At 63.1% G+C, this 27,944-nt stretch overlaps 2 protein-coding genes across 5 annotated transcripts in view; one reads left to right on the top strand and one right to left on the bottom strand.

Annotated features, from left to right (window-relative positions):
- SHMT1 (serine hydroxymethyltransferase 1) overlaps nucleotides 1-27,944 on the top strand; it is a 1,020,383-nt gene that overhangs the window by 557,822 nt on the left and 434,617 nt on the right. The window lies entirely within an intron of this gene.
- RAI1 (retinoic acid induced 1) overlaps nucleotides 1-27,944 on the bottom strand; it is a 117,991-nt gene that overhangs the window by 49,720 nt on the left and 40,327 nt on the right. Inside the window, exons 1-2 of one of the 4 annotated variants that reach the window (XM_084861489.1) lie at nucleotides 18,652-19,139; nucleotides 18,002-18,084 (exon numbers count right to left, since the gene is read on the bottom strand). The exons of 1 other annotated variant lie outside the window; for it this stretch is intronic. The gene's annotated coding sequence lies outside the window, so the exon portion shown is untranslated. Of the gene's footprint in view, nucleotides 1-2,062; nucleotides 2,120-18,001; nucleotides 18,380-18,651; nucleotides 19,140-27,944 lie in introns of those variants that run through there. 2 more of the 4 variants (XM_084861488.1, XM_084861491.1) reach the window with 2 other exon arrangements.

Consider the following 27,944-nt stretch of genomic DNA (forward strand, 5'->3'; position numbering starts at 1 on the left):
GGGGGGATGGGGGGTGATGGGAGGTGGGGGGTGATCGGGGTGGGGGGTGATGGGAGGTGGGGAGATGGGGGGTGGGGGAGATGGGGGGTGGGGGGTGATGGGGGGTGGAAAAGATGGGAGGTGGGGGGTGATGGGGGTGGGGGAGATGGGGGGTGGGGGTGATGGGGGGTGGGGGAGATGGGAGGTGGGGAGATGGGGGGTGGGGGAGATGGGGGGTGGGGGGAGATGGGAGGTGGGGGTGATGGGGGGTGGGGGAGATGTGGGGTGAGGGCCTGATGGGGGTGGTCCCTTTGTGGTCCCCCCTGCCTCTCCCACCTGTGTCCGTGCCCAAGCACAGACCCCCCCAAGCGCTCTCCTCCACTCCCCGCCCCCCTTGTGTGGCCACCAGCACCACTCATCCACCTCCCTAGCCTGTGGGGGCGCCTCCCTGACCCCCTCGCAAGCTCCGCTGAGAGACAGTTCCAAACACACCTACAGGCCACTGGCTCAATCTCTTAGGAAGGGAGCGGGTCCGGGGCCAGGCCTCCAGCCTGCCCCTGACACAGACACACAGACAGACACATACCCGCCAGCAGCCTTGCCAGGGGCTGACCTGGAGCTCCAAGTCCTCATGACCCAAGACCCCTTCCCTGAATGCCCCCCCCCCTTCTCCACGGAGCGCTCCAGGGCCGGGCAGGCCCACTCAGAGCACAGCCCGGCCGGCCTCCTCACTGGCCACCACCCGCCCGGCACCCTCCTCAGCGCCCGCCGCGCCTCGCACCTGGCAGCCAGCTCCCAGCTCTCAGTCTCCCAGCAGGTCACAGGGCACCCCCTACAGGCAGGGCCCAGAAGCACCAGCCAAACAGCCAGAAAGGGCCGGGAAAGGCAGGGAGCCAGGGAAGCACTGTGACCTATTTTTTTTTATTTTTTTTTATTTTTTTTTATTGATTTCAGAGAGGACAGGAGAGGGAGAAAGAGACAGAAACATCAATGAGAGAAACATCTAGCCGAAACCGGTTTGGCTCAATGGATAGAGCGTTGGCTTGGGGACTGAGAGGTCCCGGGTTCGATTCCGGTTAAGGGCATGTGCCTTGGTTGCGGGCATATTCCCGGGAGGGGGTGTGCAAGAGGCAGCTGATCGATGACTCTTTCTCATCGATGTTTCTAGCTCTCTATCTCTCTCCCTTCCTCTCTGTACAAAATCAATAAAAATATATCTAAAAAAAAAAAAAAGAAAGAAAGAAAGAAACATCAGCACCAATGGGCTGCCTCCTGCACGCCCCCTGCTGGGATGGAGACTGAAGCCCGGCGTGTGCCCTGAGCGGGAATTGCACCTGCAGGCTCCTGGCCAGTGCTCACCCCTGAGCCACACCACCTGGCTGTCCTATCATTTTATGTCCCTCCATCATTTCTCCCTTTTCTTTTCATAACCATCATCTTTCTTCTTTTGCAATTAAAAAATGATTTTGAATAAAAACTACCCCCGCCTGTTCAGGGAGTAGAGTGGGGAGTGGGGGCCTGATGGGCTGGGGTCTGATGGGAGGTGGGGGTGATGGGAGTGGGGGGCCCCCAATACAGACCCAGAGACATGGACCCGCTGGGAGCAAAGCCCTGGCCTCCTGGCCACAAGCCCGCACAGCCCGCTATGCGCTGGGCTGGGGGGGCACCTGACCGAGCAGCCACACGCAGGCAGAGGGGGCACTGGAGCCTGAGCTCCAAGCTGCCGCACGCTCCGTGGGCTGGCCGGCCCTCCCTCAGGTGGCCGCAGTCAGCACACACCCCCCGCCACCATCACACGCAACCGTGTCTGTAAGCAGCGGCGCGTAAGCATCTGCTGTGTGCCAAGAACTAGGCAGGGACTCGGGGTGCCAGCCCCGCCGCCCAAGCCAGAATCGTGGGAAGCACCGCCTCCCGCGTGGGCACAGGGCTCTCTGGCTCCTGGACGCGCCTCCTGGCCTCCAGCACCAGGAGGGCCGTGCCCACAAGGGGCACAGGTGTTTGGGGCACGGAGCCGAGCAGATTCCTCCCGAGTCACACGGACTGCCACCTCCGAGGTGCCACTGCGGTGCGTGCTCTGCCTCGCCTCGTTAAGCTGGCCTGGGCCTGGGACAAGGCGCTGGTGACGGCAGAGGAGCTGACCACACCACGCACTGTCCTGGCCCCGGGGCGGGCGCGGGCGGGGGGGCCCCTGGAGTTAGGGAACGGTGTGTGCAAGCGTCCCACGGAGTAAACCTCAGCCTCACGGAAACACGCCGGATTCCTGCGAGAGGAAGAGCGTGACCCTGAGGACTCGGGCCTAGGTCTGTGGGATGGAAACTTCCAACTGCACATCCTGCTGCCCTCTTTCCCAAAACAAAGGACACGTTATTATTATTATTATTATTATTTTTAATAACAGGATTTTTGGCAAAGTTTCCAGTTAATTCAGGGCCAGGAGCTTGGGGGGAGGGTATGCAAGGTTGGAGACTGATCCTGGAGAGCAGGCAGACATGCACTCACGCTGTCATTCATTCAGCAAAGATCCAGCTAGAATCGGCCTCCGGCCACCCAGGCTGTAAGATGTCACTCACTCGTGCCTGCAGAGACATGCATTCAGTGTGTGCTGTGAGTCTCGGCCTGGGCAGTAAGCTAGGAGCCACGGCTTGAGGCTGGGGGGAGGGGGGAGACCGCCCAGGACAGGTGAGCGGAGCAGAGCCTGCTGCCCAGGGAGTGCCGTGCTCCTGCTCCTTGGCCCCTGCACAGGGCCCCCCCGTGGCCACAGGAGCCCGCCCCCAGCTCCTAGCCGGCAGTCGCCCAAGACAGAAATTATGGTCGCTACAAGCTGGTTACTATTCCTGCCTTTTCAGCAATCATAATTCCTTTTTATTAGAAAATTAAAGGACAGGACCAGCTTGCCAAAAGAGCTGAGGCGCACTCTCCTAAGATATGCAGCTTCAGATCAAAATCAAATGGGCTTGCCTCCCTCCCCCTCCGGCATCACCTCCCCGCTTCAGCCTGTCCCCCTTTCGCACCCCTTCCTGCAGCCCAGAGCAAGGCCGGCCTGGAGCTCGGCCATGGTGGCAGGGCAGCTGCGGGGCGGGCCAGGCCATACCTTCCTGCAGGAGGCTAAGCTGAGGGTGTCAGGAGGGAAGATGGCTCCCCAGGACCGGCGCCGGCACCTGAGACCCCGCTGGAGGCTGCGGGGGCCGGAGGCACGGGAGGTCCCTCAGACACAGAAGCGGCTGTTGGGCCACCAGAGAGCCCTTTCCTGTGGAGAAGGCCTGGTTCTCCCCTCCCGCAGGGCTCCCGAGCAGGCCCTGTCTCACTGCTGGGTGACAGGCCCAGAGGGGGCCCCACGCAGGAGAGCTGGGTGAGCTGGCAATTGAGGTAACTCCAAAATCAGACCATCTTCCCACTAACCTCCCCTTTTCCTCCTCCGGTTTAGAGGGGATCAGAAAGGGGGTGGGGCAGAGGGAGTGGTGTGTGTGTGTGTGTGTGTGTGTGTGTGTGTGTGTGTGAGAGCGCGAGCGCGCGCGCTGAACACTAAGATGGTGACCCGCTCTTGAGTTCCAGTGGGAGGGTATGCTCATCTCAGATGTGTCTGCTCCTGCCCTCTCCCCAAAAGTCCCCCCACCCCACGTCTCCCTGTCGAGGGCAGGTTCACCCTCTGCACTCCCCGGCTCCCTGCTCTGCCCGGCCTCTGCCCGGCCTGACCAGCAGAGGCAGCTTTGTTCTGGGGAGAACCGAGGTGAGGTCTGGCTGGGCCTGCAGGGTCGGGGCAGAAAGAAAGACCAAAGTAGCGCTGACGTGCCTGGGGCCACGGTCCAGGCCAGGAGCCAGAGGTCCGCCCGAGGAGGCCAGTTCCTGGCGTGGCACAGGGCAGCTTCTTGCACCTCTGGGCCTGGCTTGTCTGCCTCACAGGACACCCCACGACCTGCAGGAAGTCCGAGCACAGAGCCAGGCCCCCCCATCTGCGGAGCTGAGGGCAGCGCTCTCCCGTTAGGGCGGAGGGAAGGTGGCAGGGGCTGCGGCCGCTCTCCCACGTGGCTGGAGCTCAGAGCTCCGGGAGAGCTTCAGGGTCAGAGCGCAGTCATCAGCCCGGACGTGCTCCTCTGAACGGAGGAGCTGGGCCCCCGGCCAGCGCCCTCCCCAAAGGGAGGCCATGGCGCCGCTGGGGACAGGCAGGGTGCCCGCCTCCCCCCGGTGGGAGGTCCTCCCGGGGCTCCTGGCCGACACCAAGCCCGGAGCCCAGGCAGAGGCCTGGCACGGGCAGGTGCGCCGCCCCGCCCCCGGGGGCTGAGGTCTGGGTCCCCGCTGTTCCCTTTGGAAGGGGTTCATCCCGGCCTGTGATTCCTGGGGCGAGGGTGGCAGCATCACGACGGGGAGCGGGGTGCGTGCGGCTGCTTGCACGGCGGAGGGCCGCCCTCTGCCTGGGCCCAGGTGACAAGGCCAGCTCAGCGGCGGGCGAGGCAGGCTGGCCCCTCGGGCCCATCCCAGGAGGCTCTGTGGGGCGGACCAAGCCCAGCTCAGGGCAGGTGGTGACTTAAGCTCAGAGCCCTTCAGCAGTGGAGGGGAGGCGGGGTGTGGGGGCGGGGTGGGGCTGTGCCTGGAGCTCTGCAGGCTGGAGCCAGATTTTCTCTGCATTCCAACCCCCCCCCCCCTCTCCAAGCACCCATGGAGGCTTTCATTGCTCCACCCTCTTTGCTTCCCCAGTTCCTGGGACCAACTTGTGCCTTCTCATCCAGACTCCCTGCCCCACGAAGCCCAGCGGGCTCCTCAGAGTCGCCATGCTCCGTGCTGAGCCTTGCTGGCATGGAGCGCACTGTGATGGCTTTTCCAGAGTGTCCTGCGGGCCTAGTGCACCTGCCGGAGGCAGGCCTGCCCCCACCTCCTCCTCACACCAAAGCCTCAGTTTCCCTTGTTACAAAGCCTGCCCCCGGGAGCGGAGAAGGCCCTGGGCGGGAGCTTTCCCCCCCACACACTTCCAGGTGTTGGGGAAACACCTCAGCAAGGACCCTCGGGACAGCTGCTGCCCTTCCCCCGCTCCCGCGGGCGCGGGGCCGGGGCTGCCGGGCCCGGCATGGTACTCACGACAGTGACAAGGACAGCCGCACCGCAGAGCTGAGCACTTGGCAGATATTTTAGCTCCAAAACTCCTGCCTACTTGAGCACAGATCCCATTTCCCAGGTGGGAAGACTGAGGCCCCAGGGGCCCATGAGCTAACCCTCTGGCTTCCTGCGAGCACCAGGGGCCAGGGACTGACGCAGTCTGAGCAAATGTGGGTGTCAACCGGCAGCCTCGACATTTGGCCCCACATCAGCATGGCCTCCCGGCTCCAGGAGGGGGACCTGGGCCCTCTGGAGTCCATGGTTTCTCCCTGTTCCCCACTGGCCCCTGGAGTCCTTCGCCTTCACCGGCAGACAGACCCGAGCGGTGGCGGGGACCACCCAGGAGGAGAGAGGGGAAGAGAGAGACAGGCAGACAGGCCGACAGACGTGTGACCCAGTGCCCAGCCCAGCGCACCACCCAGCCGGCCTGACCGCAGCTGGGAAAACAGGCTCCTAGCTGCCCACCCCCCTCTCCCCGCTCCCCCACCAGGCCAGCCGCTCACCCAGCCCGGAGCCAGGAGCTGGGAGCCAGGAGCTGGGCTGGGCCCGCCGCCACCACCTGCTCTGCCTGACTCACGGCCCCCAGCCGCCCCCTCCGAGCCCGCCGGACCCAGGGGTGCGGTGGTTCTGGTGGGCTCCACCCTCTTGCTACTCTGGCTCAGACGCTCCCAACACAGGCCCCCATTCCACGCCCGCCGCCCCCTCCGCCTCCCCAATCCTCAGGTGGGCATGCCAGCCTGTTAGCTGCGGTTTGCCACTGGCTAAAGCCAAGCCCACCCTCTGCAGCCTCCACATATGCCCCTCGCCAGTGCCCCTGGGCACAGAGGCTGTCGCTGCCCGGCTCCTGGGGCGGAGAGGGCTCCCCATCCTCCCCAGCCCAGCCAGCCCAGCACAGGCCTCCCTGCCTCACACTCCGGCAGGATTACTGAGGCTGAAATTTCAATTACGAAAGCTCCGGGCTCCAGGGTGACAGGCCTCCATGTCTGCTTCGGGCGGTGGCCCGAGACCCCTTCCCATCAGCAGGGACCTGAGCAGGATCAGGGCCTCTGCCCACATTCAGCCTTGTACCCCCACAATCCTTCTACTGAAACAGGACACCCTCAGAGCTGCCCACAGTCTCCCCTGGGGGCTTGGGAGAGGGTGGGAAGGAGCTTCAGACACTCAAGGAAGTGGAGAGGAATTGAACCTAACTGTCCGAGTGTCTGTCCCCGCAGGAGCCTGAGGGCTCTGCCTCGGGCGGACAGCACAGGCTGGGGAGGGGCGGCCTCTGCCCCTCCAGGGCCTGGCGGTGGAGCCTCCGCTGTGGGACTCGGTCCATCTGCAAAACAAGCGTCACAGGTGGGGCCCTTCCTGGGCCCTGCGAGACCCCCCTCTACTCAGAGCCTGTGTCCCCCCCTCTCTCTGAGAAATTCCATCTCTATCCAAAACCATCCCATCTCCCATCCAAAACTGTCCAGGAACCCCCAGCTCCAGAATGCTGCATCTCCAGAATGTTCCATTCATCTTCCAATACAACCCACCTCCTGCAGTGCCAGTGCTCCCCATCCTCCGCCTGCACCCCAAGAATGCTCACTTCTCGGAATCGCCCCCCCAGATGTGCCTTTTCATCTCCCAAAACACCTCAAACCCAGCAGTGCCCTATTTTATTGATATTTCCAAAAATACTTCAGTATCATCTTCAAAAACATTCCGTTTCCAGATGGGCAACAACCTATCTCTAGAAATTGTCCGTTTCCAGAAACGTTTCATCTCTAATGTTGGAATCGGAATCCAGAGAGGCCTTGTTTTCACTCCAGAAAAGGCCTCTCCACTCTCTGGCAATGTTCCCGTTTCACCTCCCAAACGCCCGTCACCCTCAGCACGCTCCCCCAGAATCTTGCCATCTCGTCCCCAGAGCCTCGGGCCTCGTGTCTAAGAGCATCTGCCTCGTCTGGAAACGCCCGGGGCCTCAGGAAGGTCTCCGTGTGGCCTGGATGTGGCAGAGACTCGGACCCGCTCCCTCGGCGGGCGCTCCAGGCGAGGCCAGAGCGGCTGGGGCGCCCGCCGCCTCCCGCCCGAGGGCCCCTGTAGCAGGAACGGGGGACGCTAAGAGCTGTGCCGGCCGGTTTGATCCCTGGAAGCGGGGAGCACAGGTGTCAGGGCTTGAGGCGCTGGGAGCTGACCTGAGCTGGAGGCAGGCGGGTGAGAGGGGCCGGGATGGGAAGGAACAGGCAGAAAGGACTGTGGGCCTCACACGGCCCCCCTGAACCTCCCCCAGAGCACGCCCCCGCCAAGTGCACAGACGCGAGTTCGGTCAGCACCGCACATGCTCAGAAACACCCACCGCCTCCCCGCCAGCTCCCAGCCACTCACACACTTACAACATGGGGGTTCACATGACACCTGCAGCCCTAGCCACACAGTGCACAGAACACACACATGCACACACAGGCCGCCCCGCACCGACACCCCCATCCGTGTTCTCGGGGCTCTCTGGCCCCAGCTCTGGGACACCAAGGGCAGGGGCCCCGAGCTCTCTCCGGCCAGTCCAGGCTGCCGGACGGGCACCCCAGCGACGGCAGGTGCCCCTGGACACCCCGGGCTCCAGGGCTTTGGGCTTAGAAGGACCCCAAAGCCAGGAGGCTGCACACCGGCACCTGCCCACACCCAGCCAGAGCTTCTAGAAGGCACCGGCCACTCCGGGTGGGCTGAGCCTGGATCCCCTCTGTCCTAACAGCGGGCTCGCTCTCCACAGGCTGGTCCCGCTGGGCGCCACGTGGTGGTCCTCTCTCCGTCCTTGGACAGGTGAGGCGAAGGGGACACTGCTCTCCGGGAGCCAAGCCTGGGGGCACACACACACACGCACGCACGCATGCACACGCGCACACATACACTAGCACACGCGCACACACACTAGCACACACACACACGCGCGCACACACACGCACACACACGCCGTATGTGTCCCAGGACCTCCGGTGCTGGCACGTGGACAGGCAGGTAACACCCACCCCCATGCCCTGAACCACACGCAGGCGGAAGGAGGGGCCCTGGTCTGCACCGGGTCTGCCCGACACTGTGGTGGGAATTCCAGAGACTCTAGAAAGGGGGGGCGGGGGCTGGAATCCATCATCGGGGCTCCCAGAGGCATCGGTGAGCTCTGGCCGACTCCGGCGGGAGGACAATTACCATTTATTAATCTTCCCAATTTAGCATCCGCCTTCATTAACTGGGCCCTCACAGCCCCTCTCGGCCCGCGGGGGCCAAGGGCAGATGGAGCAGACCTTAGCTCGCCCTTGAGCCGGCCGGCGGGTCCCTTTGTCTCCGCTCACAGAGCAGCTCTGCCCTCCTCACCTGCTCTCCACCCCTCAGGCCTGGGCGCCTGTTCCTCTTCCGAACCCCCTCCTAGGCGCCAAGGCCCGCTCAACACCGGGAGGGGAAGCCACACGGTCGAAGCCTGCATCGGCACTCTGTCCTCACCCCCAACCCCCCCGCTCCCTCCTCACCCCCAACCCTCCATCCCCCCCTCACCCCCAAAATCCCGCTCCCCCTCCTCACCCCCAACCCCCCCTCCCTCCTCACCCCAAAACCCCCCATCCCCCTCCTCACCCCCAAACCCCCGCTCCCCCTCCTCTCCCCCAACCCCCCATCCCTCTCTTCACCCCCAACCCCCCCCCGCTCCCCCTCCTCACCCCCAACCCCCCATCCCCCTCCTCACCCCCAACCCCCCCATCCCCTTCCTCACCCCCAACGCCCTGCTCCCCCTCCTCACCCCCAACCCCCGCTCCCCCTCCTCGCCCCAAACCCCCGCTCCCCCTCCTCACCCCCAAACCCCCGCTCCCCCTCCTCACCCCCAACCCCCCATCCCCTTCCTCACCCCCAACCCCCCATCCCCCTCCTCACCCCCAACCCCCCATCCCCCTCCTAACCCCCAAACCCTGCTCCCCCTCTTCACCGCCCCCGCTCCCCCTCCTCACCGCCCCCCCACACCCCCTCACCCCCAACCCCTCGCTCCCCCTCCTCACCCCCAACCCCCCCGCTCCCCCTCCTCACCCCCAAACTCCCCATCCCCCTCTTCACCCCCAACCCCCGCTCCCCCTCTTCACCCCCCCCCGCTCCCCCTCCTCACCGCCTCCCCCTGCTCCCCCAGGGCCTTTCAATGCCGCTGTCACTCGGCAAAAGGTGAGGTCAGAGAGCACCGCATATCTAGGAAAGCCGAGCATTAATGGCGGGAGGCAGCCGCTGAAGAGCCGGTTTCACAGCCACTCGTTAGAGGGAGCACCGATCGGCTCCAGGCCAGACCCTGCCTCCTGGGGCCCCAGCCGCACCCTCTCCACTCCGCTTCCCACGAAGGCCCCCACGGTGTCCTGTGCGGACGGGTGAGGATGTGCGGGCCAGTGGTCCGGGTGGAGCCCGCGGGCGGCCGGGGCCGGGGTCAGGCCTGCCCAGCAGTCACAGCCGTGGTCCCGGGAGGAGAGCTGGGCGCCCGCCCGCACTGAGCCCTCCACGGCCCTCCCCTGGCCTGGCAGCGCCCGCCGGGCCCGAGCCGAGGGAGTGGGTGGGCGACCCGGCACCACCCTGTGGAATCAGCCCCAAGACCAGTGCAGCAGGTGCCAGAGACAGCCCAGGCCTGGGCGGGCACACTCCACTGAGGGGGGCACTGCGGACAGCAGGAAACAGCCCCTGCGAGCTCGGCCAGCAGTGGGCACGGGACACTGAGCCGAGGCCTCAGCCCGTCTCCCAGCCGCTCCTGACACCGGGGCCCGGCAGCTCCTGACACCAGGGCCCGGCCGCTCCTGACACCGGGGCCCGGCCGCTCCTGACACCGGGGCCCGGCAGCTCCTGACCACCAGGGTCCCTGGCCGCTCCTGACACCGGGGTCCGACCGCTCCTGACACCGGGGCCCGGCCGCTCCTGACACCGAGGCCCGACCGCTCCTGACACCGGGGCCCGGCCACTCCTGACACCGAGGCCCGGCCGCTCCTGACACCGGGATCCGACCGCTCCTGACACGGGGCCCAGCCGTTCCTGACACCGGGGCCCGGCCGTTCCTGACACCGGGTCCCCGCCGCTCCTGACACCGGGCCCCCGCCGCTCCTGACACTGGGGCCCGGCCGCTCCTGACCACCCGGGTCCCCACAGCTCCTGACACCGGGCCCTGGCCGCTCCTGACACAGGGGTCCCCACGCACACAGCTCCAGGCACAGCAAGGCCATCACACATCTCGCTGGGAGAATGGCCTTGACCACTAGGCCTCCCCTCCTGCCCCCACCCCCTGCCCCCTCCTGCCCCCACCCCTCAGCTCCCTCCAGCCCCGCCCTGGCTCGGGTGCATTCCTCCTCTCTGTGAGAAGCCTTCTTCCAGAAGGGGAGCTGCAATCTGCCGGGGTAATTACTGCTCCCACAGACCACCTCTTCCCAGGGAGACATAGCCATCGCCCCGCCACAGTGACAAGCTGCAGGGCCGGGCCTGGCCCGCTTCCCCTGGAGCAGCACCCAGGCCCCCCGCAGTGGGGAGCACTCAGGCCCCCCACAGTGGGGAGCACCCAGGCCCCCGCAGTGGGGAGCACCCAGGCACCAGCAGTGGGGAGCACCCAGGCCCCAGCAGTGGGGAGCACTCAGGCACCAGCAGTGGGGAGCACCCAGGCCTTCAGCAGTAGGGAGCACCCAGGCACCCAGCAGTGGGGAGCACTCAGGCACCAGCAGTGGGGAGCACCCAGGCCCCCCGCAATGGGGAGCGTGGCCATAGGAGGAAGCCCTGTCCTGTCTGGGCCAATGAATTAGGACGAGGCTCGGGGCTCAGCAGTCAGGAACTGGATATCTGAGGAGGAAACTGAGGCTCCGCAAGGAGACGAGCAGGCAGAGGGCACACAGCCACCTGGGCCCCCCACACGTTCCAGCTCCACGCCCTCGCGTGGCGGGGGACCCGAGGGGGGGAGAGACACCCTTCTCTTCCCGCATCCTGAGATCGCAGCAGTCAAGGCCCCAGGGAACTCAGGCTCCACTCCGTCTATGACTTCCCTGTTCGCACCTGCCGTCTGACCTTCTAGAACTCTCCAGGCCCCTTCACTCTGCCCGGCCTCCCAGCATGCCTCCCAGCGTGCGGTATCGCGCGCCTCCTGCAGTCACCTGTTTGCCTCCCAGCCTCGGCGAGCACTTCCTTGGAGACCCATGCGGACTGGCTGGTGGGGAGTGGCCTCCACGCGCCTCTGAGGCCGCACGCTGAATGCTGAGCAAGACGGAGGGAGAGAGAAATGGAGGTGGACCTGGACTCCAGGCGCTGTCAGAGGCCCCCGCCCTGTGCTGCCTCAGTGGGTGAGCTGCAGGGGTGCGGCACTGTCAGGAGGAACGGCACCTGGGTGAGTCCTCTGCTTCCACAGCCTCAACTCTGAGGCGGCTAACGGGCCGGGTGGGGGTGGCATGTACAAGAGGCGTCACACTGACAGCTCAGGCCTGCAGACCGAGCTCAAAGCCAGATGCGGGCAGTCTCAGTGAGCCCTGGAGTCTGCACGCTGGGGGCCACGGGTGGGTTGCTGAGTTAGATCCGACATACACAGACCAGATGTCATGTAAACATCTGGCTTCGGGTCCTGAGAAGGCAGACTATGGATACCTCATAGGCCACCCTGGCACAGCTGAGCTTTGACCTCCGACCTCCGGGAGCCCCGGTGCCCGTCCTCAGCACTGCCGGGCCTGCAGGCCTCCGGAGGGTGGGCCTGCATTATGCAAGCATGAGAGCATCCCCCCTTCACCCCTTTAGGTAGCCCCTCCCCCCCCCTCCCGCCCCAGTGATGGGAGGAGGGTCTCAGGCCCTGGGGGAGGCAGAAGGGGCATTCTGCAGAAAGACAGTGCCATCTCGCTCAAGGTGCTCCTGGGTGGCCCTTGCAGGGACAGCCTGGGCAGGTGGGTCTCTGACGCCTCAGTGGGATAAGCAATATTGGCCTGCCTCTCCCAGTTCCGCCCTGGGGGCCTGGGGTGCTAGCATTTCCGGCCCCACCTGCCCTGATGCTTCATAAGGCTGTTTCTGGGCCCAGAAGCAGACCTTGGGAAAGCTGATCCAGGAGAAACACCCCTTCCTTCTCCCATTCTCAGGTAACGCAGCTTCGGGGACAAGGGGGTCCCTGGAGGCGCCTAAACCCCGGAATGTCTCCTAGAAAGCAGGGAGAGAGTAACCTGTCTCCCTCCACAGAAGCCTGCAAACAAAGCGCGGGTGGCCACACAGGTGCCCGAACGGACAGAGGCACCGTGAACCCTGCAGGACCCCGGGTGCCGGTGCTGCCAGGCCCTGGAACAAAGGTGGCCCGGTTTCCCTCCTTCCCCACAGGGCCCCCAGGAAGAAGCTATGCTTCCCCGCCGCCGCGAGCCACAACGCCACCACTATGAGCCACAACACCGCCACTACGAGCCACAACACCACTACGAGCCACAACACCGCTATAAACCACAACGCTGCTGTGAGCCACAATACCGCCACGAACCACAACGCCGCTGTGAGCCACAACACCGCCACTACGAGCCACAACACCACTACGAGCCACAACACCGCTATAAACCACAACGCTGCCACTACGAGCCACAACACCGCCACTACGAGCCACAACACCGCTATAAACCACAACGCTGCTGTGAGCCACAACGCCGCCGCGAGCCACACCGCCAGTGCAGGGCCGGAGAGGACCACCGGGGTGGTTACTGTATGACTACTTTCTCTTCCCTCTGCCGTCCTTCTAGGGCTGGCTGGGGGCGAGATACCCAGGGAGACCCTGACCTTTTCCAGAAAGGCCTTGGTGGCATATACCCAGGAGTGTTGGTACGTGGCAGCTGGCAGGCCCCAAGGGGCACCTGTGGCTGGTCTGCGGCCGATCATCAGCCACCTTGGGGATGGTGGGCGGGACGGGAGAAGGCCATCCCAGTCGGGCAAAGGTGACGGGGTCAGACAGGAGCTCCCCACTTGAATGGCCATCGTGGCCCTAACCCCCGGAGTGTGGTCTCAGAGAGAACCGCCTCAGGGGCTCGTGGAGGATGAGAGGGCGTGTCCTTGAAGCCGCAGCTCCTCAAGGGATGCAGAGAGAGGGCCCCTCACTGTGAGTCTGGGACAGCTGAGAGCTAGGAAGGGGATCTGGGCCTTGGGGTCAGAAGACTGGGCCCAGCCTGGGGCCCCCAACTTCTGGCTCTGTGACCTTAAGCTTGATACTTCTCTGTAAACCCAGAGCTACAAATGCTGACTCACAGGAGCTGTGTAAACAACCAGGCTGGTGCCCAGCACACGAATGAGGACCCATGGGGCCTGGAGCTGCCCCCCAGCTCCTGAGAGCTCAGAGCACCACCCACAGGGGGGCATTTTACATTCCAAGGAGCAGCTCAAATCAGCATCCACGCACACCCCTAACACCTCTCCACTCAGCCCCCCAGGCCTGTGCCCCTGTGGGCTGCTGCCTGTGCCCTGCGTTGGGCTTGCCAGGTTTCCCATCCTCTGGTCCCAGCCTCCTCCTCTCCCTTGGAGGGGATGTGAGCAGGAATGGCTCAATCAGGATACAATCATTTTTAATTAACGTGCAGATCATTTCACAAGCTGATCTCCTTGGAGACCAGAGGGAAGACAGTCTTTTAAGATTTTCCTTTGCCTTCCTGCATCCACCCCTCCAAACTGAAGGCTGCTCCCTCCTTCCCCCACCAGCACAACCTTGAAAGCAGCTTGGGAAAGCCTGCTGCCTGGATCCTCTGGGGCCATTAGGAGTGTGCTCACACAGCCACACATGAGCGTGCCCGAGCTTGGGGCCATGCTCTCCAGAAATGCTCACACGGAACAGAGGCTCACAGACAGGGCACATGCCACAGCTGCACGGCACACAGACCCCTCAAGAAATATGCAAACAGAATCTGACACACACAAATGTGGGCACACACATGCCCAGGCGGGCAGGCACACCAACCCCCAAGAATAAACAAGCAGGATCAGACACACACACACACACACACACAGGCACACACAGATGTGCGGGCACCTATGGGGACACACCCAAGCACAGAGGCACGACACAGAAATGCCCAAATACTGGCAGGAGGGCTGCTCTACACTCCACAGCTGGTGGGCATGCGGGAGGAGGCAGGCAGAAGGTCCCTTCCCTGCGATGGGAAGGCAGAGCCACAAGGACCTGTCCCCACAGACACCCTGGTCCCAGCCCCCACCGCGGGGCCTGCCACCTATCCTGATGGGGAGCCCACGAAGAGATGTCACCAGGTCTTGCCTCCCTGCCCCTGGGTGCAACGGGGATCTTTCTGAGTCCTAGACTCCCCGCCCCCAAACAGCCCTGGCAGAACCCCGGGATATCTAACCTTTCCTGGCCATCCAGCCCTAGCCCCCCCAATACCCATACTGAGCCCTCAACTTCTCCTCTGGGGCCCAATGAGCCTGGGGGAGGGGTTTTCTCTCTTCTTTCTTCATTTTAAATAACCTCCCCTTTCTCTTTTCTAGCCCTTTCTTTTTCTCCCATTGTTTAGTCCCCTTCCATTCTTCTCTCACTCTCCTTTGTCTCTCCCCCTCTCCCTCCCCCTCCCCAGGGGGTCTCTGGGGTCAATCTAAGGTCAGAGGGAGAGTTCAAGATGTAGCTGGTCCTTCCCCTCCCCCACAGGAGGTACCTGCACAAAACCTGCCCTCAGCTCCTAACGGATCCAGATTTTGCTCTTTGGACAAGTAAACTGAGGCACAAGGGAGGCAGCGCCACTGCGGTCCTCTGGCCTCTGCAAGTCTCACCCCCCGTTGCTGCAGCTGCTTTGGTTCTCGGCTTTTCCTTCTGGAAAACGGATGGCAAAGAGGAAGGGCGAGGTGTAGGGGTGGGGGGGAGTACAACAGGGATCGCATGGCTGGCCGATGCAGGCTGGTCACTTGGGTGACCCCAGACGCTGTGGCCACAGCCAGTGAGTGTGACAAGAAGGGCTTGGGAGCCCATCTCAGTTGGGGGCATGCTGGGAGCTTCTCTCACGCTGGGGGCCTCAGTGTTCCCATCTGTGAGGTGGACGAGGTCCAGCTACAGGAGCCCCAGGCACTCTCAGGGTGCAGACAACAACATGGCAGACCAGCAGCACAAGCCGGCTGCCGCAAGGCCCAGCAACTGTGACCCTGGAACTCACTCCCTTCTCTGGGTTCTGTCCCTCCTCTGTCAACGGAGGAGGGTCAGACAGGTGATTCACTGCCAAGGCTCTTTTTGGATCTGATAGAAGGTTCTAGATTGCGCTGGAAGGAAAGAGAATCATGTGCCCCTTCTCCAGGAAAAATGAGAGCCCATTCCTTCTACTGCAGGCACATCGGAGCCTTTAGCATCAGCAGGATCATTTTTAGGAAATAATCTTAAACATCAAAAAAACCTTTCTACACAAAAATATGTCCACTACCTCATTCATCAGAAGCATCCACAATGCTGAGCAAAAGGGGACTATTAAGTAAACGATGGCACAGCCACCAGCTTGGAGAAGCCTGAGACATGGTGTTTATGACGAGCGGGTTGCAAAACAGGAAAAGACTGCTGTTAGCGTGCCAAGGAGAAGCAGGATGCACAGCGGACAGGGAGTGACGACGGAGCTTTAAAAACACGCCGGCCGCCGCCACGGGACTGCAGAGGACCGGCACCCACCGCTGCCACCGCCGGCTCAGCACCTCTTTGTTTCTTTTCATTTGTCAGATTTTCTCTGAACTGTATTTTAAAAGGTCCTTTTCTTTAAAAAAAAAAAAAAAGGGGGGGGGGGACTAAAATCCTCCAATTGAGAAACCTTACCCATTCATTCATTCATTCATTCATTCATTCTTTTCTGATCCATTCACTATGTGTTGGTCTAGCCAAAGCCCAGGGCCCATCCTGTGCCAAGCCTCGGGGCTCTAAGATCCCCAGGGGCAGGTTCTCACCAGCAGGAAACGGAAATGGACAGGAAATGAAAATGCGGGGTGGGTGGGAAGAGAGAAAACAGCCCCTCAAATACCTTCACACCAGGGCTTGCTTTCTCCTGGGAGTGAGGAGAAACTGATCCTGCCCCCCTACTGGGCCCTGTCCCCCATGACCTCACCCAGCTCTGCCCTCAGCACCCAGGGTCTCACCCTTAATCACCGAGCCTCTAGCTGTGCTTGGCGAGGGGGGAGAACCCCCCCCCCCCCCCCCCGCCCAGCCCCCAGTCCCTAAGATTCCACCTCCAGTTCCTGTGGGCAAAACCTCAGGCACAGGGGCCCCTGCCGGCAACACCCTCGGCTCCGGTTTCAGGCTCCACCCTCCAGGTCCTGCTCCGTGGCAGCGGCCGCAGGGGCCAGGCAGCGGCTAGCTCCCTCCCTGTGAGCAAGCCAAAGGGTCCTGCTCCGGTTCCTGCCATGTGGGGCTGAGAGAACTGGGGAACCCTTTCTATTCCAGGACCAAGCCACAGACAGGCCTGAAAACTCTGCTACCATCCCGCCCCCCCCCCCCCCGGGCGCCTCCACATCCCCAGAATCCTCTTAAACAGAATCTCCCTCACCCCCCGGTGTCCAGCTGCAGGGTCGCTGGCTAGCCCTCGGGCTGCACACCTGGGAATCCCATTAGGGCAGGTTCCCATTGACTCTCCCTCCCAATCCTTTCCTACTAGCGCCCACACACACACACACACACACACCGCAAAAGAAAAAAAAAAAAAAGGAGCAAACGTATCTAGGAGGTTTGAGTGCCCAGAAACCTCTGACCTCACGGCCCCCACTCTGAGTGGAATCCCCCTCAGGATTGCAATTCCCAGAAATTCTCTGGGCTAGCACTCCCTCCCCAAGGCCCCAGTGGAAAAGAAGTTCCCATCACTCCCCTCCCCCTCTTCTTCCTCACCCCCGCCCCTGGGGGAGGGGATGAGGCGCTCGAATCACCGGTGACCAGAGCAGCATCTGCTGTGGATCGCAAGAAAGACACACACACACACACACACACACACACACACACTCAGGATCACCTCTGGAGCCGGCATTGTACGCGCAGGGAGGAGGCCAGTTGGAGGGAGGAGGCTGAGGTTGGGGAGGCCCGACTACGACGATCCCGAAGTCACCAATCAGCAAGCCCAGGACCCACCGCGGGCAAGAACCCAGGCCCCAGGCCTTCCCCGCGGCTCACCTGCCCCCGCCCCCACCCCTCAGGCGCCATCCGACGCCAAAGTCTCTAACCCCAACAAGCCCCTCCCCTACATGTCTCCCCCCCACACCCCAGGAGAGACCAGGCTCCTAGACCCCCCCGCCCCCCCCCCAACACACACACACAGCCGAGCGCCGGGTCTCATTGTCAGCCCGGCCTGCACCGGGGCGGCGGGCGCGGGGGCGGGGAGGTCCCGGGGGAGGTCGGGGGCGGGGGTTGAGCCGCGCTCCGCGGTGCCATCCGGAAGCCGCTGGGGGGGGGGGGGGCACCGCCGGGAGCGCTCGCGGGCCGCGGAGGAAGCACCGGAGGCGACGGGCGCCAGTTCCCAGGAGGCCGCGCTCGGGAAGTTTCCCACCGGTTGCCGGAGCAGGACCGGGCGCCCACGGCCCTCGGCGCCGGACCGGCTCTGGGCGCAGATGGCGAACTTGAGCAAAAACACTCCTTCCTTCGCCGGTGCATCTCCTCCCCATCCACTGCCACTCACCTCTCCTCTCATCGCCCCCTCTCACCCCCTCCTCTCATTCCCCATCTCATCGCCTTCCGCCGGTACGACTGTCGCCAAGCCGCGGAGGAAAGGGGAGGAAGGAATCTCCAGCACAACCAAACTGCGGCAAAAAAAAAAAAAAAAAAAAAAAAAAAGGAAGAAATTCCTTCTCCTGAGACCAATTCCCTCAACCGACACGGGAAACCAGCCCCCGACAGCAGAGCTGCAACTCCAGCCAAGGCTGCGGCGCGGGAGGGCGCGGGTCGGGCGCCGCGGGGCCGGGGGCCGGGGGCCGGGGCCCGCCCCGGGCCGCTCCGCAGGCACAAAGCTTCCGCCCACAGTACCTGCGGCTCCTCCGTCCCGCGCCGCGCGCGCCTCGCTCCCTCCGGCGGCTCCTCCGCTCCTCCGGCCTCGGCGGCGGCGGGGCCTGGAGAGAAACGGGAGCTCGCGCGGCCCTTTCTCTCCGCCGCAGCCGCTCCTCCTCTCCGTCGCCCTCGCGCTCCCGCGCCGCCGCGCCTCCCGCGCCCCGCGCTTCCTCCTCAGCAGCCCCTGTGAGCGCCCTCGGTAGCCATTATTCACGGGTCGCCAGGGGACAGGAGGTAATTAGAGACCGCCCCGTGGCCGCATCCACTCGGAAAGCGCGGTGCGGGCGCGGGGGGCGGGGGGCGCGCACACGCGCGGGGAGGGGCGCGCGGGGAGGGGGCTTGACTGCGCGCAGCCCTCGCCCCGGAGGAGGGGGAGGGGCGGGGAGGGGGAGCAGGGGGACAGGGGGGAAGGGGGCGCGGGGGAGACGCTCCAGCAGCTCACTGCGGGGGCTGGGGTCACAGACTGGGAGGCTCGGGGGCGCTCAGGGATTGGGGGCGGGGGTGAGTTTCCGTGTGTGAATGTGTGTGTGTGTGTGTGTGTGTGTGTGTGTGAGTGTGTGTGCGCGCGCATGCCAGGCGGAGATAAAAGGGAGGAAGGAGGGGAGGCTCTAATATTCCCAGTGACTTACGAGCCGGTGGGTGAGCTCTCCTCGGCTGCGCGTCTAGGTCCGTGTGTATCAATGAGGCCGTCCCTGCCGGGCTGTCCTACGTGTGAATGTCACGGCGCGGGTCTGGCTGCGGGCTGTGAATGGCTGCGAGCTGTGAATGTGTCCCTGGGTCTCAGAGGAGCCGCGTGATGCGGAGCCTGCGTGGGTCATGTTTGTATGCGATTGTTTATGGGGGTGACTGCGTGGGTGTGACTGCGCCTGTGCAGAGCTGTCTGTGAGGTGGGGGGTTGTGTCTGCGTGGGCCCCAGTGTGTCTGCGGGGGTTGTGTTCCGTGTGGCTTGTTTGCGAGTGGGACTGTGGCTGCTGGGCTGTGCGCGGAGAGCACTGTGCGGGCCGCGGGGCCGAAGGCGGCGGCGGGGGTCTGCGCGTGGGTCTGAGGCCGGGCGGGCGAGTGGGGGTGGCGGTGGTCCGAGCGGTGCCGGGGATCCCATGACCGCCGAACCGCTAAGGCTCGCACAGGCTGCGATGGGGTCAGGGCGCAGAGCGCCGAGCAGTGGCGGAGGAGGGCGGCGGAGGGAGGCGGGGAGGCGGGACTCCAGCCTGCGCCCCCTCCCCTCTCTGCACTGGAGACCAGCTCAGACACAGCCTGACACTTGCGCTCCAGGTGCTGGAGAACGGGGTGCAGAACCCCGCTGCGCAGGGGCTGCCTGAGGGCTGGGCGGTCGGAGCTGCCGCGGGGATCCAGGAGCAGCCTGGGAGCCGGCGGGCCGGGTTGCCTGCAGAAGCGGGTCACGGTCGGGAGACAGTGGAGGGCTAGACCAGCCGGAGACAAAGAAGACCGGCGGGAGGGGGCGGGCATTTCAAGGCGGACACACCTCCAAGTTCCTCCCCTCCTGACCCCCACCCCTCGGCGGACGGCGGCCGGGCCGAGACGCTAAAGGCTGGCGTAGACCCCGCGCGGTGGTGCGGCCCCTCCTTGCCCGGTCCCCAGGCGGCAGCGGGGGCGGCGGGGGAGGGGGACGTTCTGAGCAGGGGGGGAGGGGGGGAGGGGGCTGAGCGGTCAGGAGGGCGTGATGCCAAGGCACCGTGATTGAGCGCTGGGCTGGCCACCGCCTTCCTGGGCGGCTCACCGCCCACGCAGCCATTCACTCACTCATTCATCCATCCATCCATTCGCCTCTCCACCCACCCTTCTTTCCAGACATGTGTCCGACCTATAGGGATCGGTCTGTTCTATTATCGATCATCATTATGGATTATTGAGCCACAGACCACACAGCCTTGTCAGACCTGGCTCTCTCCCTCTCCTCTGGTCTCCACCCGCTGCCGTTTCACTCTCCTCAACCCTCACCAAGCTCCCCACGTAGACCCCTCTCTGCTGGTGAGAGGGGAGAGCACAGGTTTGTGGTTCAGAGATGGCCACCTCCCTTCTCCCCATCTCCTAACTCCCACCTCATCTGCCAACCTCCCACACATCCGGGGCAGGGGCTTTCCCCACCCCTCCCTGCAGCCTCCACCTCACTGCGCCAGCGCCTCCCTCCGTCCAGCCCCCTCTGGGTTGGGGTGCGGAGAGCAAAAAAGGGCTTCATGCCAGGATTGCTGTGCCACCAGGTCCTTGGCTGAGGACTGTGCAGGGGCTGGTGGCACAGAGACCACTGGTTCCCCAGTGGCATAAACAGGCAATCCCAGTGTCAACTGGGAAACTAAAAGCAGATCCTGGGCTCTAGCCCGGACCTAGTCAGTCCCAGTGCTGAGAGCCTCACTGCTTTCCTGCTCATGTGGTTCCCTCTGCCAAGGAAACTGCCTTACTGCCAGGCCGGGCATCCAGACTCCAGGCCCCCTCCCCCCCAAGCAGGCCTCTCTCCCGGAAATGGACCACAAACAGCCCTCTGGGCTCACTGATCCCTGGCTCACCACCAGCAGGCCCGGCCGCCCAGCTCCCCTCTTTAACACGTCTCTGCCTTTCTGATCCGGCCTGGGAAGCAGGGTCCCTCAGACCTGAGGCCACTGGTGAGCCGGGGAGGCCCACTGTGTGCACCATTGGACAAATAACACACACACACATCTGCTGGGGCACCACCCAGCCTTAACCCGATCGAGGACCTATCAGTGCCACCTGACCGCGCCGAGGCCTGTCCCTGTCACTTCCTGACTCAGTCACCTCCTCCATGCAGCCACCGCAAAAGGTCAAGACCGGCCAGACTATACTGGCAGTGCTTGCCTCCTCCCCGGAGCAGGCAGCTCCCACCCCACCCTGGTTTTAGAGCGATCAAGGAGGGAAGAGTCCTCACAGCCACTGAGGTCCCACACGGCCAGGCCCCCCACCTCTGATCGCACCCCCTCCTCACTATCCCTTGAATGTGCAGCCCACTCTAAGCTCCCAGCCTTTGTCCTTGTGGGGCCTCTCCTTGTGGGGCCTGGAATGCTCTTCCTTAGCTTCTCACGGGCCGTGTACCTCACCTATCTGCATTTGTTTTTGCTGTGACCCTGTCTGTGTCTGGCATGGGGCCTGGCGCACACTCTATCTGTGTGTGGTCCGATGGGAAGTGAGGGTCGGCGTGAGGCCGGCCCCAGCCCTCCAGTGAGCATGCAGCCCCGCCTTCTCTTCTGGGAGCCAGCAGCCCTTGAGAGAACAACTGGGGTGGGGATGGGGAGGGCCAGGGGAGGGCAGTAGGGTGCTCGGGGCTGCCCTCACGGGCTCTGATCCCCCTCGCATGCCCTGGGGGTTGGAGGATGAGATGGGGCTCCACGGCTTATTCTAAAGGGGAGCAGGGCCCTTCGTCTGTCCAGCACCCTCTTGTTGTGGGGCCATCGGGTGGAAGGTCCAGAGTCACATCTGCCAAAGGGGTGGACGGCCCTGCCTGGCCAGGCCTTTCTCTCGTGTCTAGAACAGCCCTGCGCCCCGCAGGGTTCGCCCATCCCTCGGAGCTGCCGGAGGTCTGTCAGCCACAGCAAGACAGTCTGGTCCCTCTGACCGTCTGTTTCTAGAGAGAACTTGCCACCTCTGCCCGGCACAGAGCAGGTGCTCAACATGCATTTAGCAAATGAATGAATGAATGAAGTGACAACGTCAAGATTCAGACCTAGGTCTTCATGGCCCCAAACCCGGCTTGTCCCATCAGCCTCTGTCGGCAGATTCCATGGGATCACAGCAGCAGCACCCAGTACACAGCAGGCACTCCATAAATGCTGAGGGAGTGACCAGCAGGGGAGGTTGCCTGGCTGGCAAGATCCCTGCTCTGTCCAGGGGTCTGACTCCACTACCCACCAATGAGCCCCATCCCGGCGAAGTGGCGGGCGAGTTCCGTGGGGGAGCGTGGGATGTTCCCATCTCACAGGGCCCCTCTCTCCTGTGAGGTGTCGCAGTGTTCAAGAGAGCCCGGGCCTGGACGGCCCGTGGTTTGCCCAGCACTGAGTAGGTGCTTTCCTGTGAGGTCTGCGTCTAAATGCTGTCCCAGGGCTGAATAATAGCAGGAGCCATGCGGGAGACCGCAGCACGGGCTTGCCGGGTGCAGGCAAAGGGGTCAGCAGGGCTCACTGACATGCTCTCGGCGGCAGGGGTGAGCCAGGGGCCACCATGTGGGCACAAGAAGCAGAGAAGAGGGCTCTGGACTCCACCCCTCAGGCCAGGCACATGCCACTGAGATCCAGAAGATGCATTCGAGTTCAGCAGGCCCTCCTCGCCTTGGGGTTGTGTGCAGATCTGAGGGCCTGGGGTCAGAGGTGGGCCAGGCAGGTTTCACATCTACTCTGCACATGTTTATGGAGGAGTCAGCCGTGGTTTCTAACCTCTGTTTTTGCCTCCACTTACCCACCCTCCCTATTTCAGAGACAGGTCCCTGAGGTCCACACAGGGGACTTGCTCAAGGTCACGCAACCTGAGTGTAGCAGAAATATTCATCCATTTGGTTTTCAAGTATTTATTGAGCACTTACTATGTTCCAAGAGTTGAGGATGCAGAGTTAGGAATGAGAGACGTTTCTAGTCCTTTCCAGCTGTGGTGCGGACAGGAAGCAGAGTGATGAGCAAACTGCGCAGCACGTTACATCGTGGGGCAGTGCCATCGAAACGCAGAGCCAGGGCGGGGCTGGAAGCTTCGTGTTCGTCTTGGGGCTCAGGAAACTCACACTTGAAACCGTGTGAGAACAGATTTGAAAGACTAAGCAGTGAGGCACGCAGCTCTCTGAGGGGACGGCAGGCGGAGGGCACAGCACGTGCAAAGGCCCGAGCAGAACAGGGTGGGGACGTTCAAGGAACGGCAGGGGCTGGTGTGGCCGGAGCAGGGCGCAGCGGTGAGTGGGAGACGGACAGAGGGTGCCGAGGAGCCACATCTCGGAAGGACTCTGGCTGTGGCAGGGAGTGAGGTGAGAAGTCTGCAGCGTTTGAGCACAGGAGGCACTTTCCCTGCAGCTCATAGTGCCCCCTAGCTGCTATGCAGAGAACAAGTGTCCCCCGGCCCCTGTTCTAAATGGTTAGATCACTGGCCCATGCACTGAAGGTTCTTGGGTTCAATTTTGGCCAAGGGCATGTACCTGGGTTGTGGGTTCGATCTCCAGCCCCAGTTGGGGTGTGTTTGGGAGATATTTCTCTCTTCCTCTCCCTCCCTCCTTCCCTTCCATTCTCTCTGAAAAATGAATGGGAAAAATATCCTCAGGTGAGAATTAATTTTAAAAAAGACAGAGAGGGTAGGTATGGGAACAGGGCAGGAGTGGGAGGACCCTGAGGGGCCCTGTACTAGGTGGAGCTACGGCAGCCGCCAGGCCCGGTGGGGAGGGTCTGGGCCTTTGGCAGGGCTGGTGGGAGGTGTGTCCTCATGAAGGACCCCCCCACCCCCCCACTCCCCCCGCGCGCACCCGCTCCTCTGGCAGGTTAACGACCTCTGGCCACTCTGCGGGCCACTGAAGAGGCCTCGCTTCCCATGGCATACCAAGCAGTGTCCTGCCTGGTCAGCACGGGCAACCTGCCAAGGTATTTCCCCATTCCCAGCCTCAGTTTCCCCGTCTCACAAACATGTCGGGCCAAGCGCCCTGTCTGCCATGTCTCCCTCATGGTTGCTGCTCTCCCAGACCAACTGAGTAAAACTGCTCCACAGCCTCCCTCCACAACCTCCACTCCACAGCCTCCCTCCACAGTCTCCGTCCACAGCCTCCACTCCACAGCCTCCACTCCACAGCCTCCCTCCACAGCCTCCTTCCACAGCCTCCACTCAACAGCCTCCCTCCACAACCTCCACTCCACAGCCTCCCTCCACAGCCTCCACTCAACAGCCTCCCTCCACCTCAACTCCACAGCCTCCCTCCACAGCCTCCCTCCACAGCCTCCACTCCATAGCCTCCCTCCACAGCCTCCCTCCACAGCCTCCCTCCACAGCCTCCACTCCACAGCCTCCCTCCACCTCAACTCCACAGCCTCCCTCCACAGCCTCCCTCCACAGCCTCCACTCCATAGCCTCCCTCCACAGCCTCCCTCCACAGCCTCCCTCCACAGCCTCCCTCCACAGCCTCCCTCCATAGCCTCCCTCCACAGCCTCCCTCCACAGCCTCCACTCCATAGCCTCCCTCCACAGCCTCCCTCCACAGCCTCCCTCCACAGCCTCCCTCCACAGCCTCCACTCCACAGCCTCCCTCCACAACCTCAACTCCACAGCCTCCACTCCACAGCCTCCCTCCACAACCTCAACTCCACAGCCTCCACTCCACAGCCTCCCTCCTCAGCCTCCCTCCACAACCTCAACTCCACAGCCTCCCTCCACAGCCTCCCTCCACAACCTCAACTCTACAGCCTCCCTCCTCAGCCTCCCTCCACAACCTCAACTCCACAGCCTCCCTCCACAGCCTCCCTCCACAGCCTCCACTCCACAGCCTCCCTCCACAGCCTCCCTCCACAGCCTCCCTCCACAGCCTCCCTCCACAGCCTCCACTCCACAGCCTCCCTCCACAACCTCAACTCCACAGCCTCCCTCCACAGCCTCCACTCCACAGCCTCCCTCCACAACCTCAACTCCACAGCCTCCCTCCACAGCCTCCACTCCACAGCCTCCCTCCACAGCCTCCCTCCACAGCCTCCCTCCACAGCCTCCCTCCACAACCTCCACTCCACAGCCTCCCTCCACAGCCTCCCTCCACAGCCTCCACTCAACAGCCTCCCTCCACAACCTCAACTCCACAGCCTCCCTCCACAGCCTCCACTCAACAGCCTCCCTCCACAACCTCAACTCCACAACCTCAACTCCACAGCCTCCCTCCACAGCCTCCCTCCACAGCCTCCCTCCACAGCCTCCACTCCACAGCCTCCCTCCACAACCTCCACTCCACAGCCTCCCTCCACAGCCTCCCTCCACAGCCTCAACTCCACAGCCTCCTTCCACAGCCTCCCTCCACAGCCTCCCTCCACAGCCTCCACTCCACAGCCTCCCTCCACAACCTCCACTCCACAGCCTCCCTCCACAGCCTCCCTCCACAACCTCCACTCCACAGCCTCCCTCCATAGCCTCCCTCCACAGCCTCCCTCCACAGCCTCCACTCCACAGCCTCCCTCCACAACCTCAACTCCACAACCTCAACTCCACAGCCTCCCTCCACAGCCTCCCTCCACAGCCTCCCTCCACAGCCTCCCTCCACAGCCTCCACTCCACAGCCTCCCTCCACAACCTCCACTCCACAGCCTCCACTCCACAGCCTCCCTCCACAGCCTCCCTCCACAGCCTCCCTCCACAGCCTCCACTCCACAGCCTCCCTCCACAGCCTCCACTCCACAGCCTCCCTCCACAACCTCCACTCCACAGCCTCCCTCCACAGCCTACCTCCACAGAACTCCCTCCACAGGAGGGTACCCCCGGGCTTTCTGTTCTCAAACTCCTTTGGGCACTAGGGCAACAGTGAACAAAAGGGACAGGCCCCTGCCCAGTGAGCTGGCCGACCCCTGAGCTTCCCTGCCCTGTTCCTGTTCCCCCACTGAAGCCATCTAATGCCAGGACTTCCCGAGGGCCGGCTGCCCTGAGGCTGAGAGCTCACCGTGGAGAACATATTTTCTTTTGAAACCAAAGACCTTGGTGTTTTTGCTGGGGAAGGGGATCAGAATTATGAATATCCAATTCCCTTAAGTTTTACAATATTTTTACAATACCCTGGTCCCTCACTCCCTGCACAGGGGCTGGCGGGAGGGGAGAGTGATAGATCCTCCCTTCCCGCAGTTGATGGACAGACATAAACCCCACCTGCGGCCAGACATTCCTGAGCTCTGAACCACCAATCAGCACCTGCCAAATACCCTAAGCCCTGCCCTCTATCCTTAAAGGTGCTTGTAAGCCCCTCGCTCGCTCTCTCCGCACCTCTCCGTGGAAGCAGCCGGCGGGGGTACCCTTCCCTCTAATAAAGCCTGTGTGTCCTGCCATCCCGGACTCTGGTCTACCTTCTCTATTTAATCTATCAGAGAGGAGAAATCTGGGATCTCCCTGGTTAGTTCTGGCCAACGCCTGGGCGGGAGCAGGCTGCCAACCTGGACAGAGACCAGTTCTCTCCGGCCTGCTTTTGGGTGGCACCACCTTTGATCTCTGCCTTCTGTGGCTTTCTCTCCGTCTGTCCACCTTCTCTACTGGACTGAGGAGGCCCCAGGGACACACCTGCACAACTCCACAGCAGACTCCCCTGGGCTCCCTCTCCACTGCACAGGGCTCCAGAGGAGACACGACCTCTCTGTAACCTCTCGCCCTGCCCCGCACCCTCCACGCCAGGGCCCTGCAGGCCCGGCTCCACGGTCTCTGGGCATCTGGTTCGCTGGAAGGGCGGGCTGCTCCCTGGGCGGGAGGAGCAGGTCCTGATTCACAGGCTGCAGCTGCAGGCAGGGCTGGGGGTGGGGACATTGGACTGAACGGGAAAGAGAAAACTGGGCAGCCTGAATGGAAGAAACAGGGGAAGCAGAGGGGAGGGAGGAGAGGGGAGAAGGGATCAAATGGGAAGGAGAAAAGGGTGAGTAGAGGGGAGGCACAGGGCTCTCCAGTGTGGGAGGCTCTGCCCCTGCTCTGCATCCGCTGGCTCAGTCCCAGGTCCAGCGGGCACCCCTGGACCCTGGGTTGCGACCAAGGTCACCCACACCCAGCACGTGGGCCTGGCGTGGATCCTGTCACAGCCAGAGAGCGGTCCATGGAGCCATGTGCCTGCGTGGTGCCCAGCTGGGCCCCGGTGGCTTCTAGGCCTGTGCCTGCTTTCTGAGGCTCGCCGGGCTTTCTGAGGCTCGCCGGGCTTTCTGAGGCTCGCCGGGCTTTCTGAGATGGGATGAGGCACACCGGGCTTTCTGAGATGGGATGAGGCACGCCGGGCTTTCTGAGGTGGGATGAGGTACGCCGGGCTTTCTGAGGTGGGATGAGGTACGCCGGGCTTTCTGAGGTGCACCCGGGCTTGAAGCCACACTCTTGACCAGGTTGCCACCATGAGGCTGAGGGCAGTGATGTGGCGAAGGCCTATCCAGTCCTCTGTGCCAGAATGGACTTCTGACCCCAGCCATAGTACCTAGCCACACACCAACATCTGGCCCCTGCTACAGACTGACCTCTGACCCCTGACCCCAGCCCCAGTCTGAGCCTGAACCCGATGCTCAGAAGCGCACTGTGGTGACCATCCATGGGTATGTTCCCGCAGGGACCATGAGGGAAGCCCAGAGCCATCCCGCCCCTCAGCTTGGCACCCGTCCACACTGACCTCAGGGCCCGGGTGACTGAGGAGGCACAGTCAGAGCCTGGGCAGCACAGCAGCCGGACGCACACAGCACGCCCTAGTCAGGCAGACCTGCACCTCAGTCCGACCCACAGGCCCAGCCCGACACCCTCACACACACATACATGCAGAGACACTAGGTGACACACACGGTGCCAGCACATGTGCACCAAGCAGACACCAGCCTAGACATGCACCCAAGCACACACAGCCCCCTCCTGCCCTTCTCACTAGGCCACACAGTCCTCCTCCTAGGCCCAGAGTGTCCCAGCTCCCTCCCCTTCCGCTCCTCTGAGAGGCGGGAGCCTCCCTCCCCGGCTCCTCTCCTCTGCTTGCCTGGAAGAAAACCTCCTGAGAGCTTCAGCTTTACTCCCTCCCCAGACTCAGGGCTGCAGCACCCCAGCTTTCCGGAAGGGCACACAGTAGGTCTGAGTGATCAGCACAGGCATGAACACACATGCTCCCCTAGGTGGAACTGCGTGGCACACCACCTGTCACACATTCACAAAATTAAACACACATGTGCTAATATGCACACAGGAGACATAACAGGGACATGGACACATGTAAATAGGACACAGATGCACACATACGGGCACGCAC

This window comes from Pipistrellus hanaki, assembly GCF_964339955.1.
Source record: "Pipistrellus hanaki genome assembly, chromosome: 16".
In the NCBI taxonomy this organism is placed as follows: domain Eukaryota; kingdom Metazoa; phylum Chordata; class Mammalia; order Chiroptera; family Vespertilionidae; genus Pipistrellus; species Pipistrellus hanaki.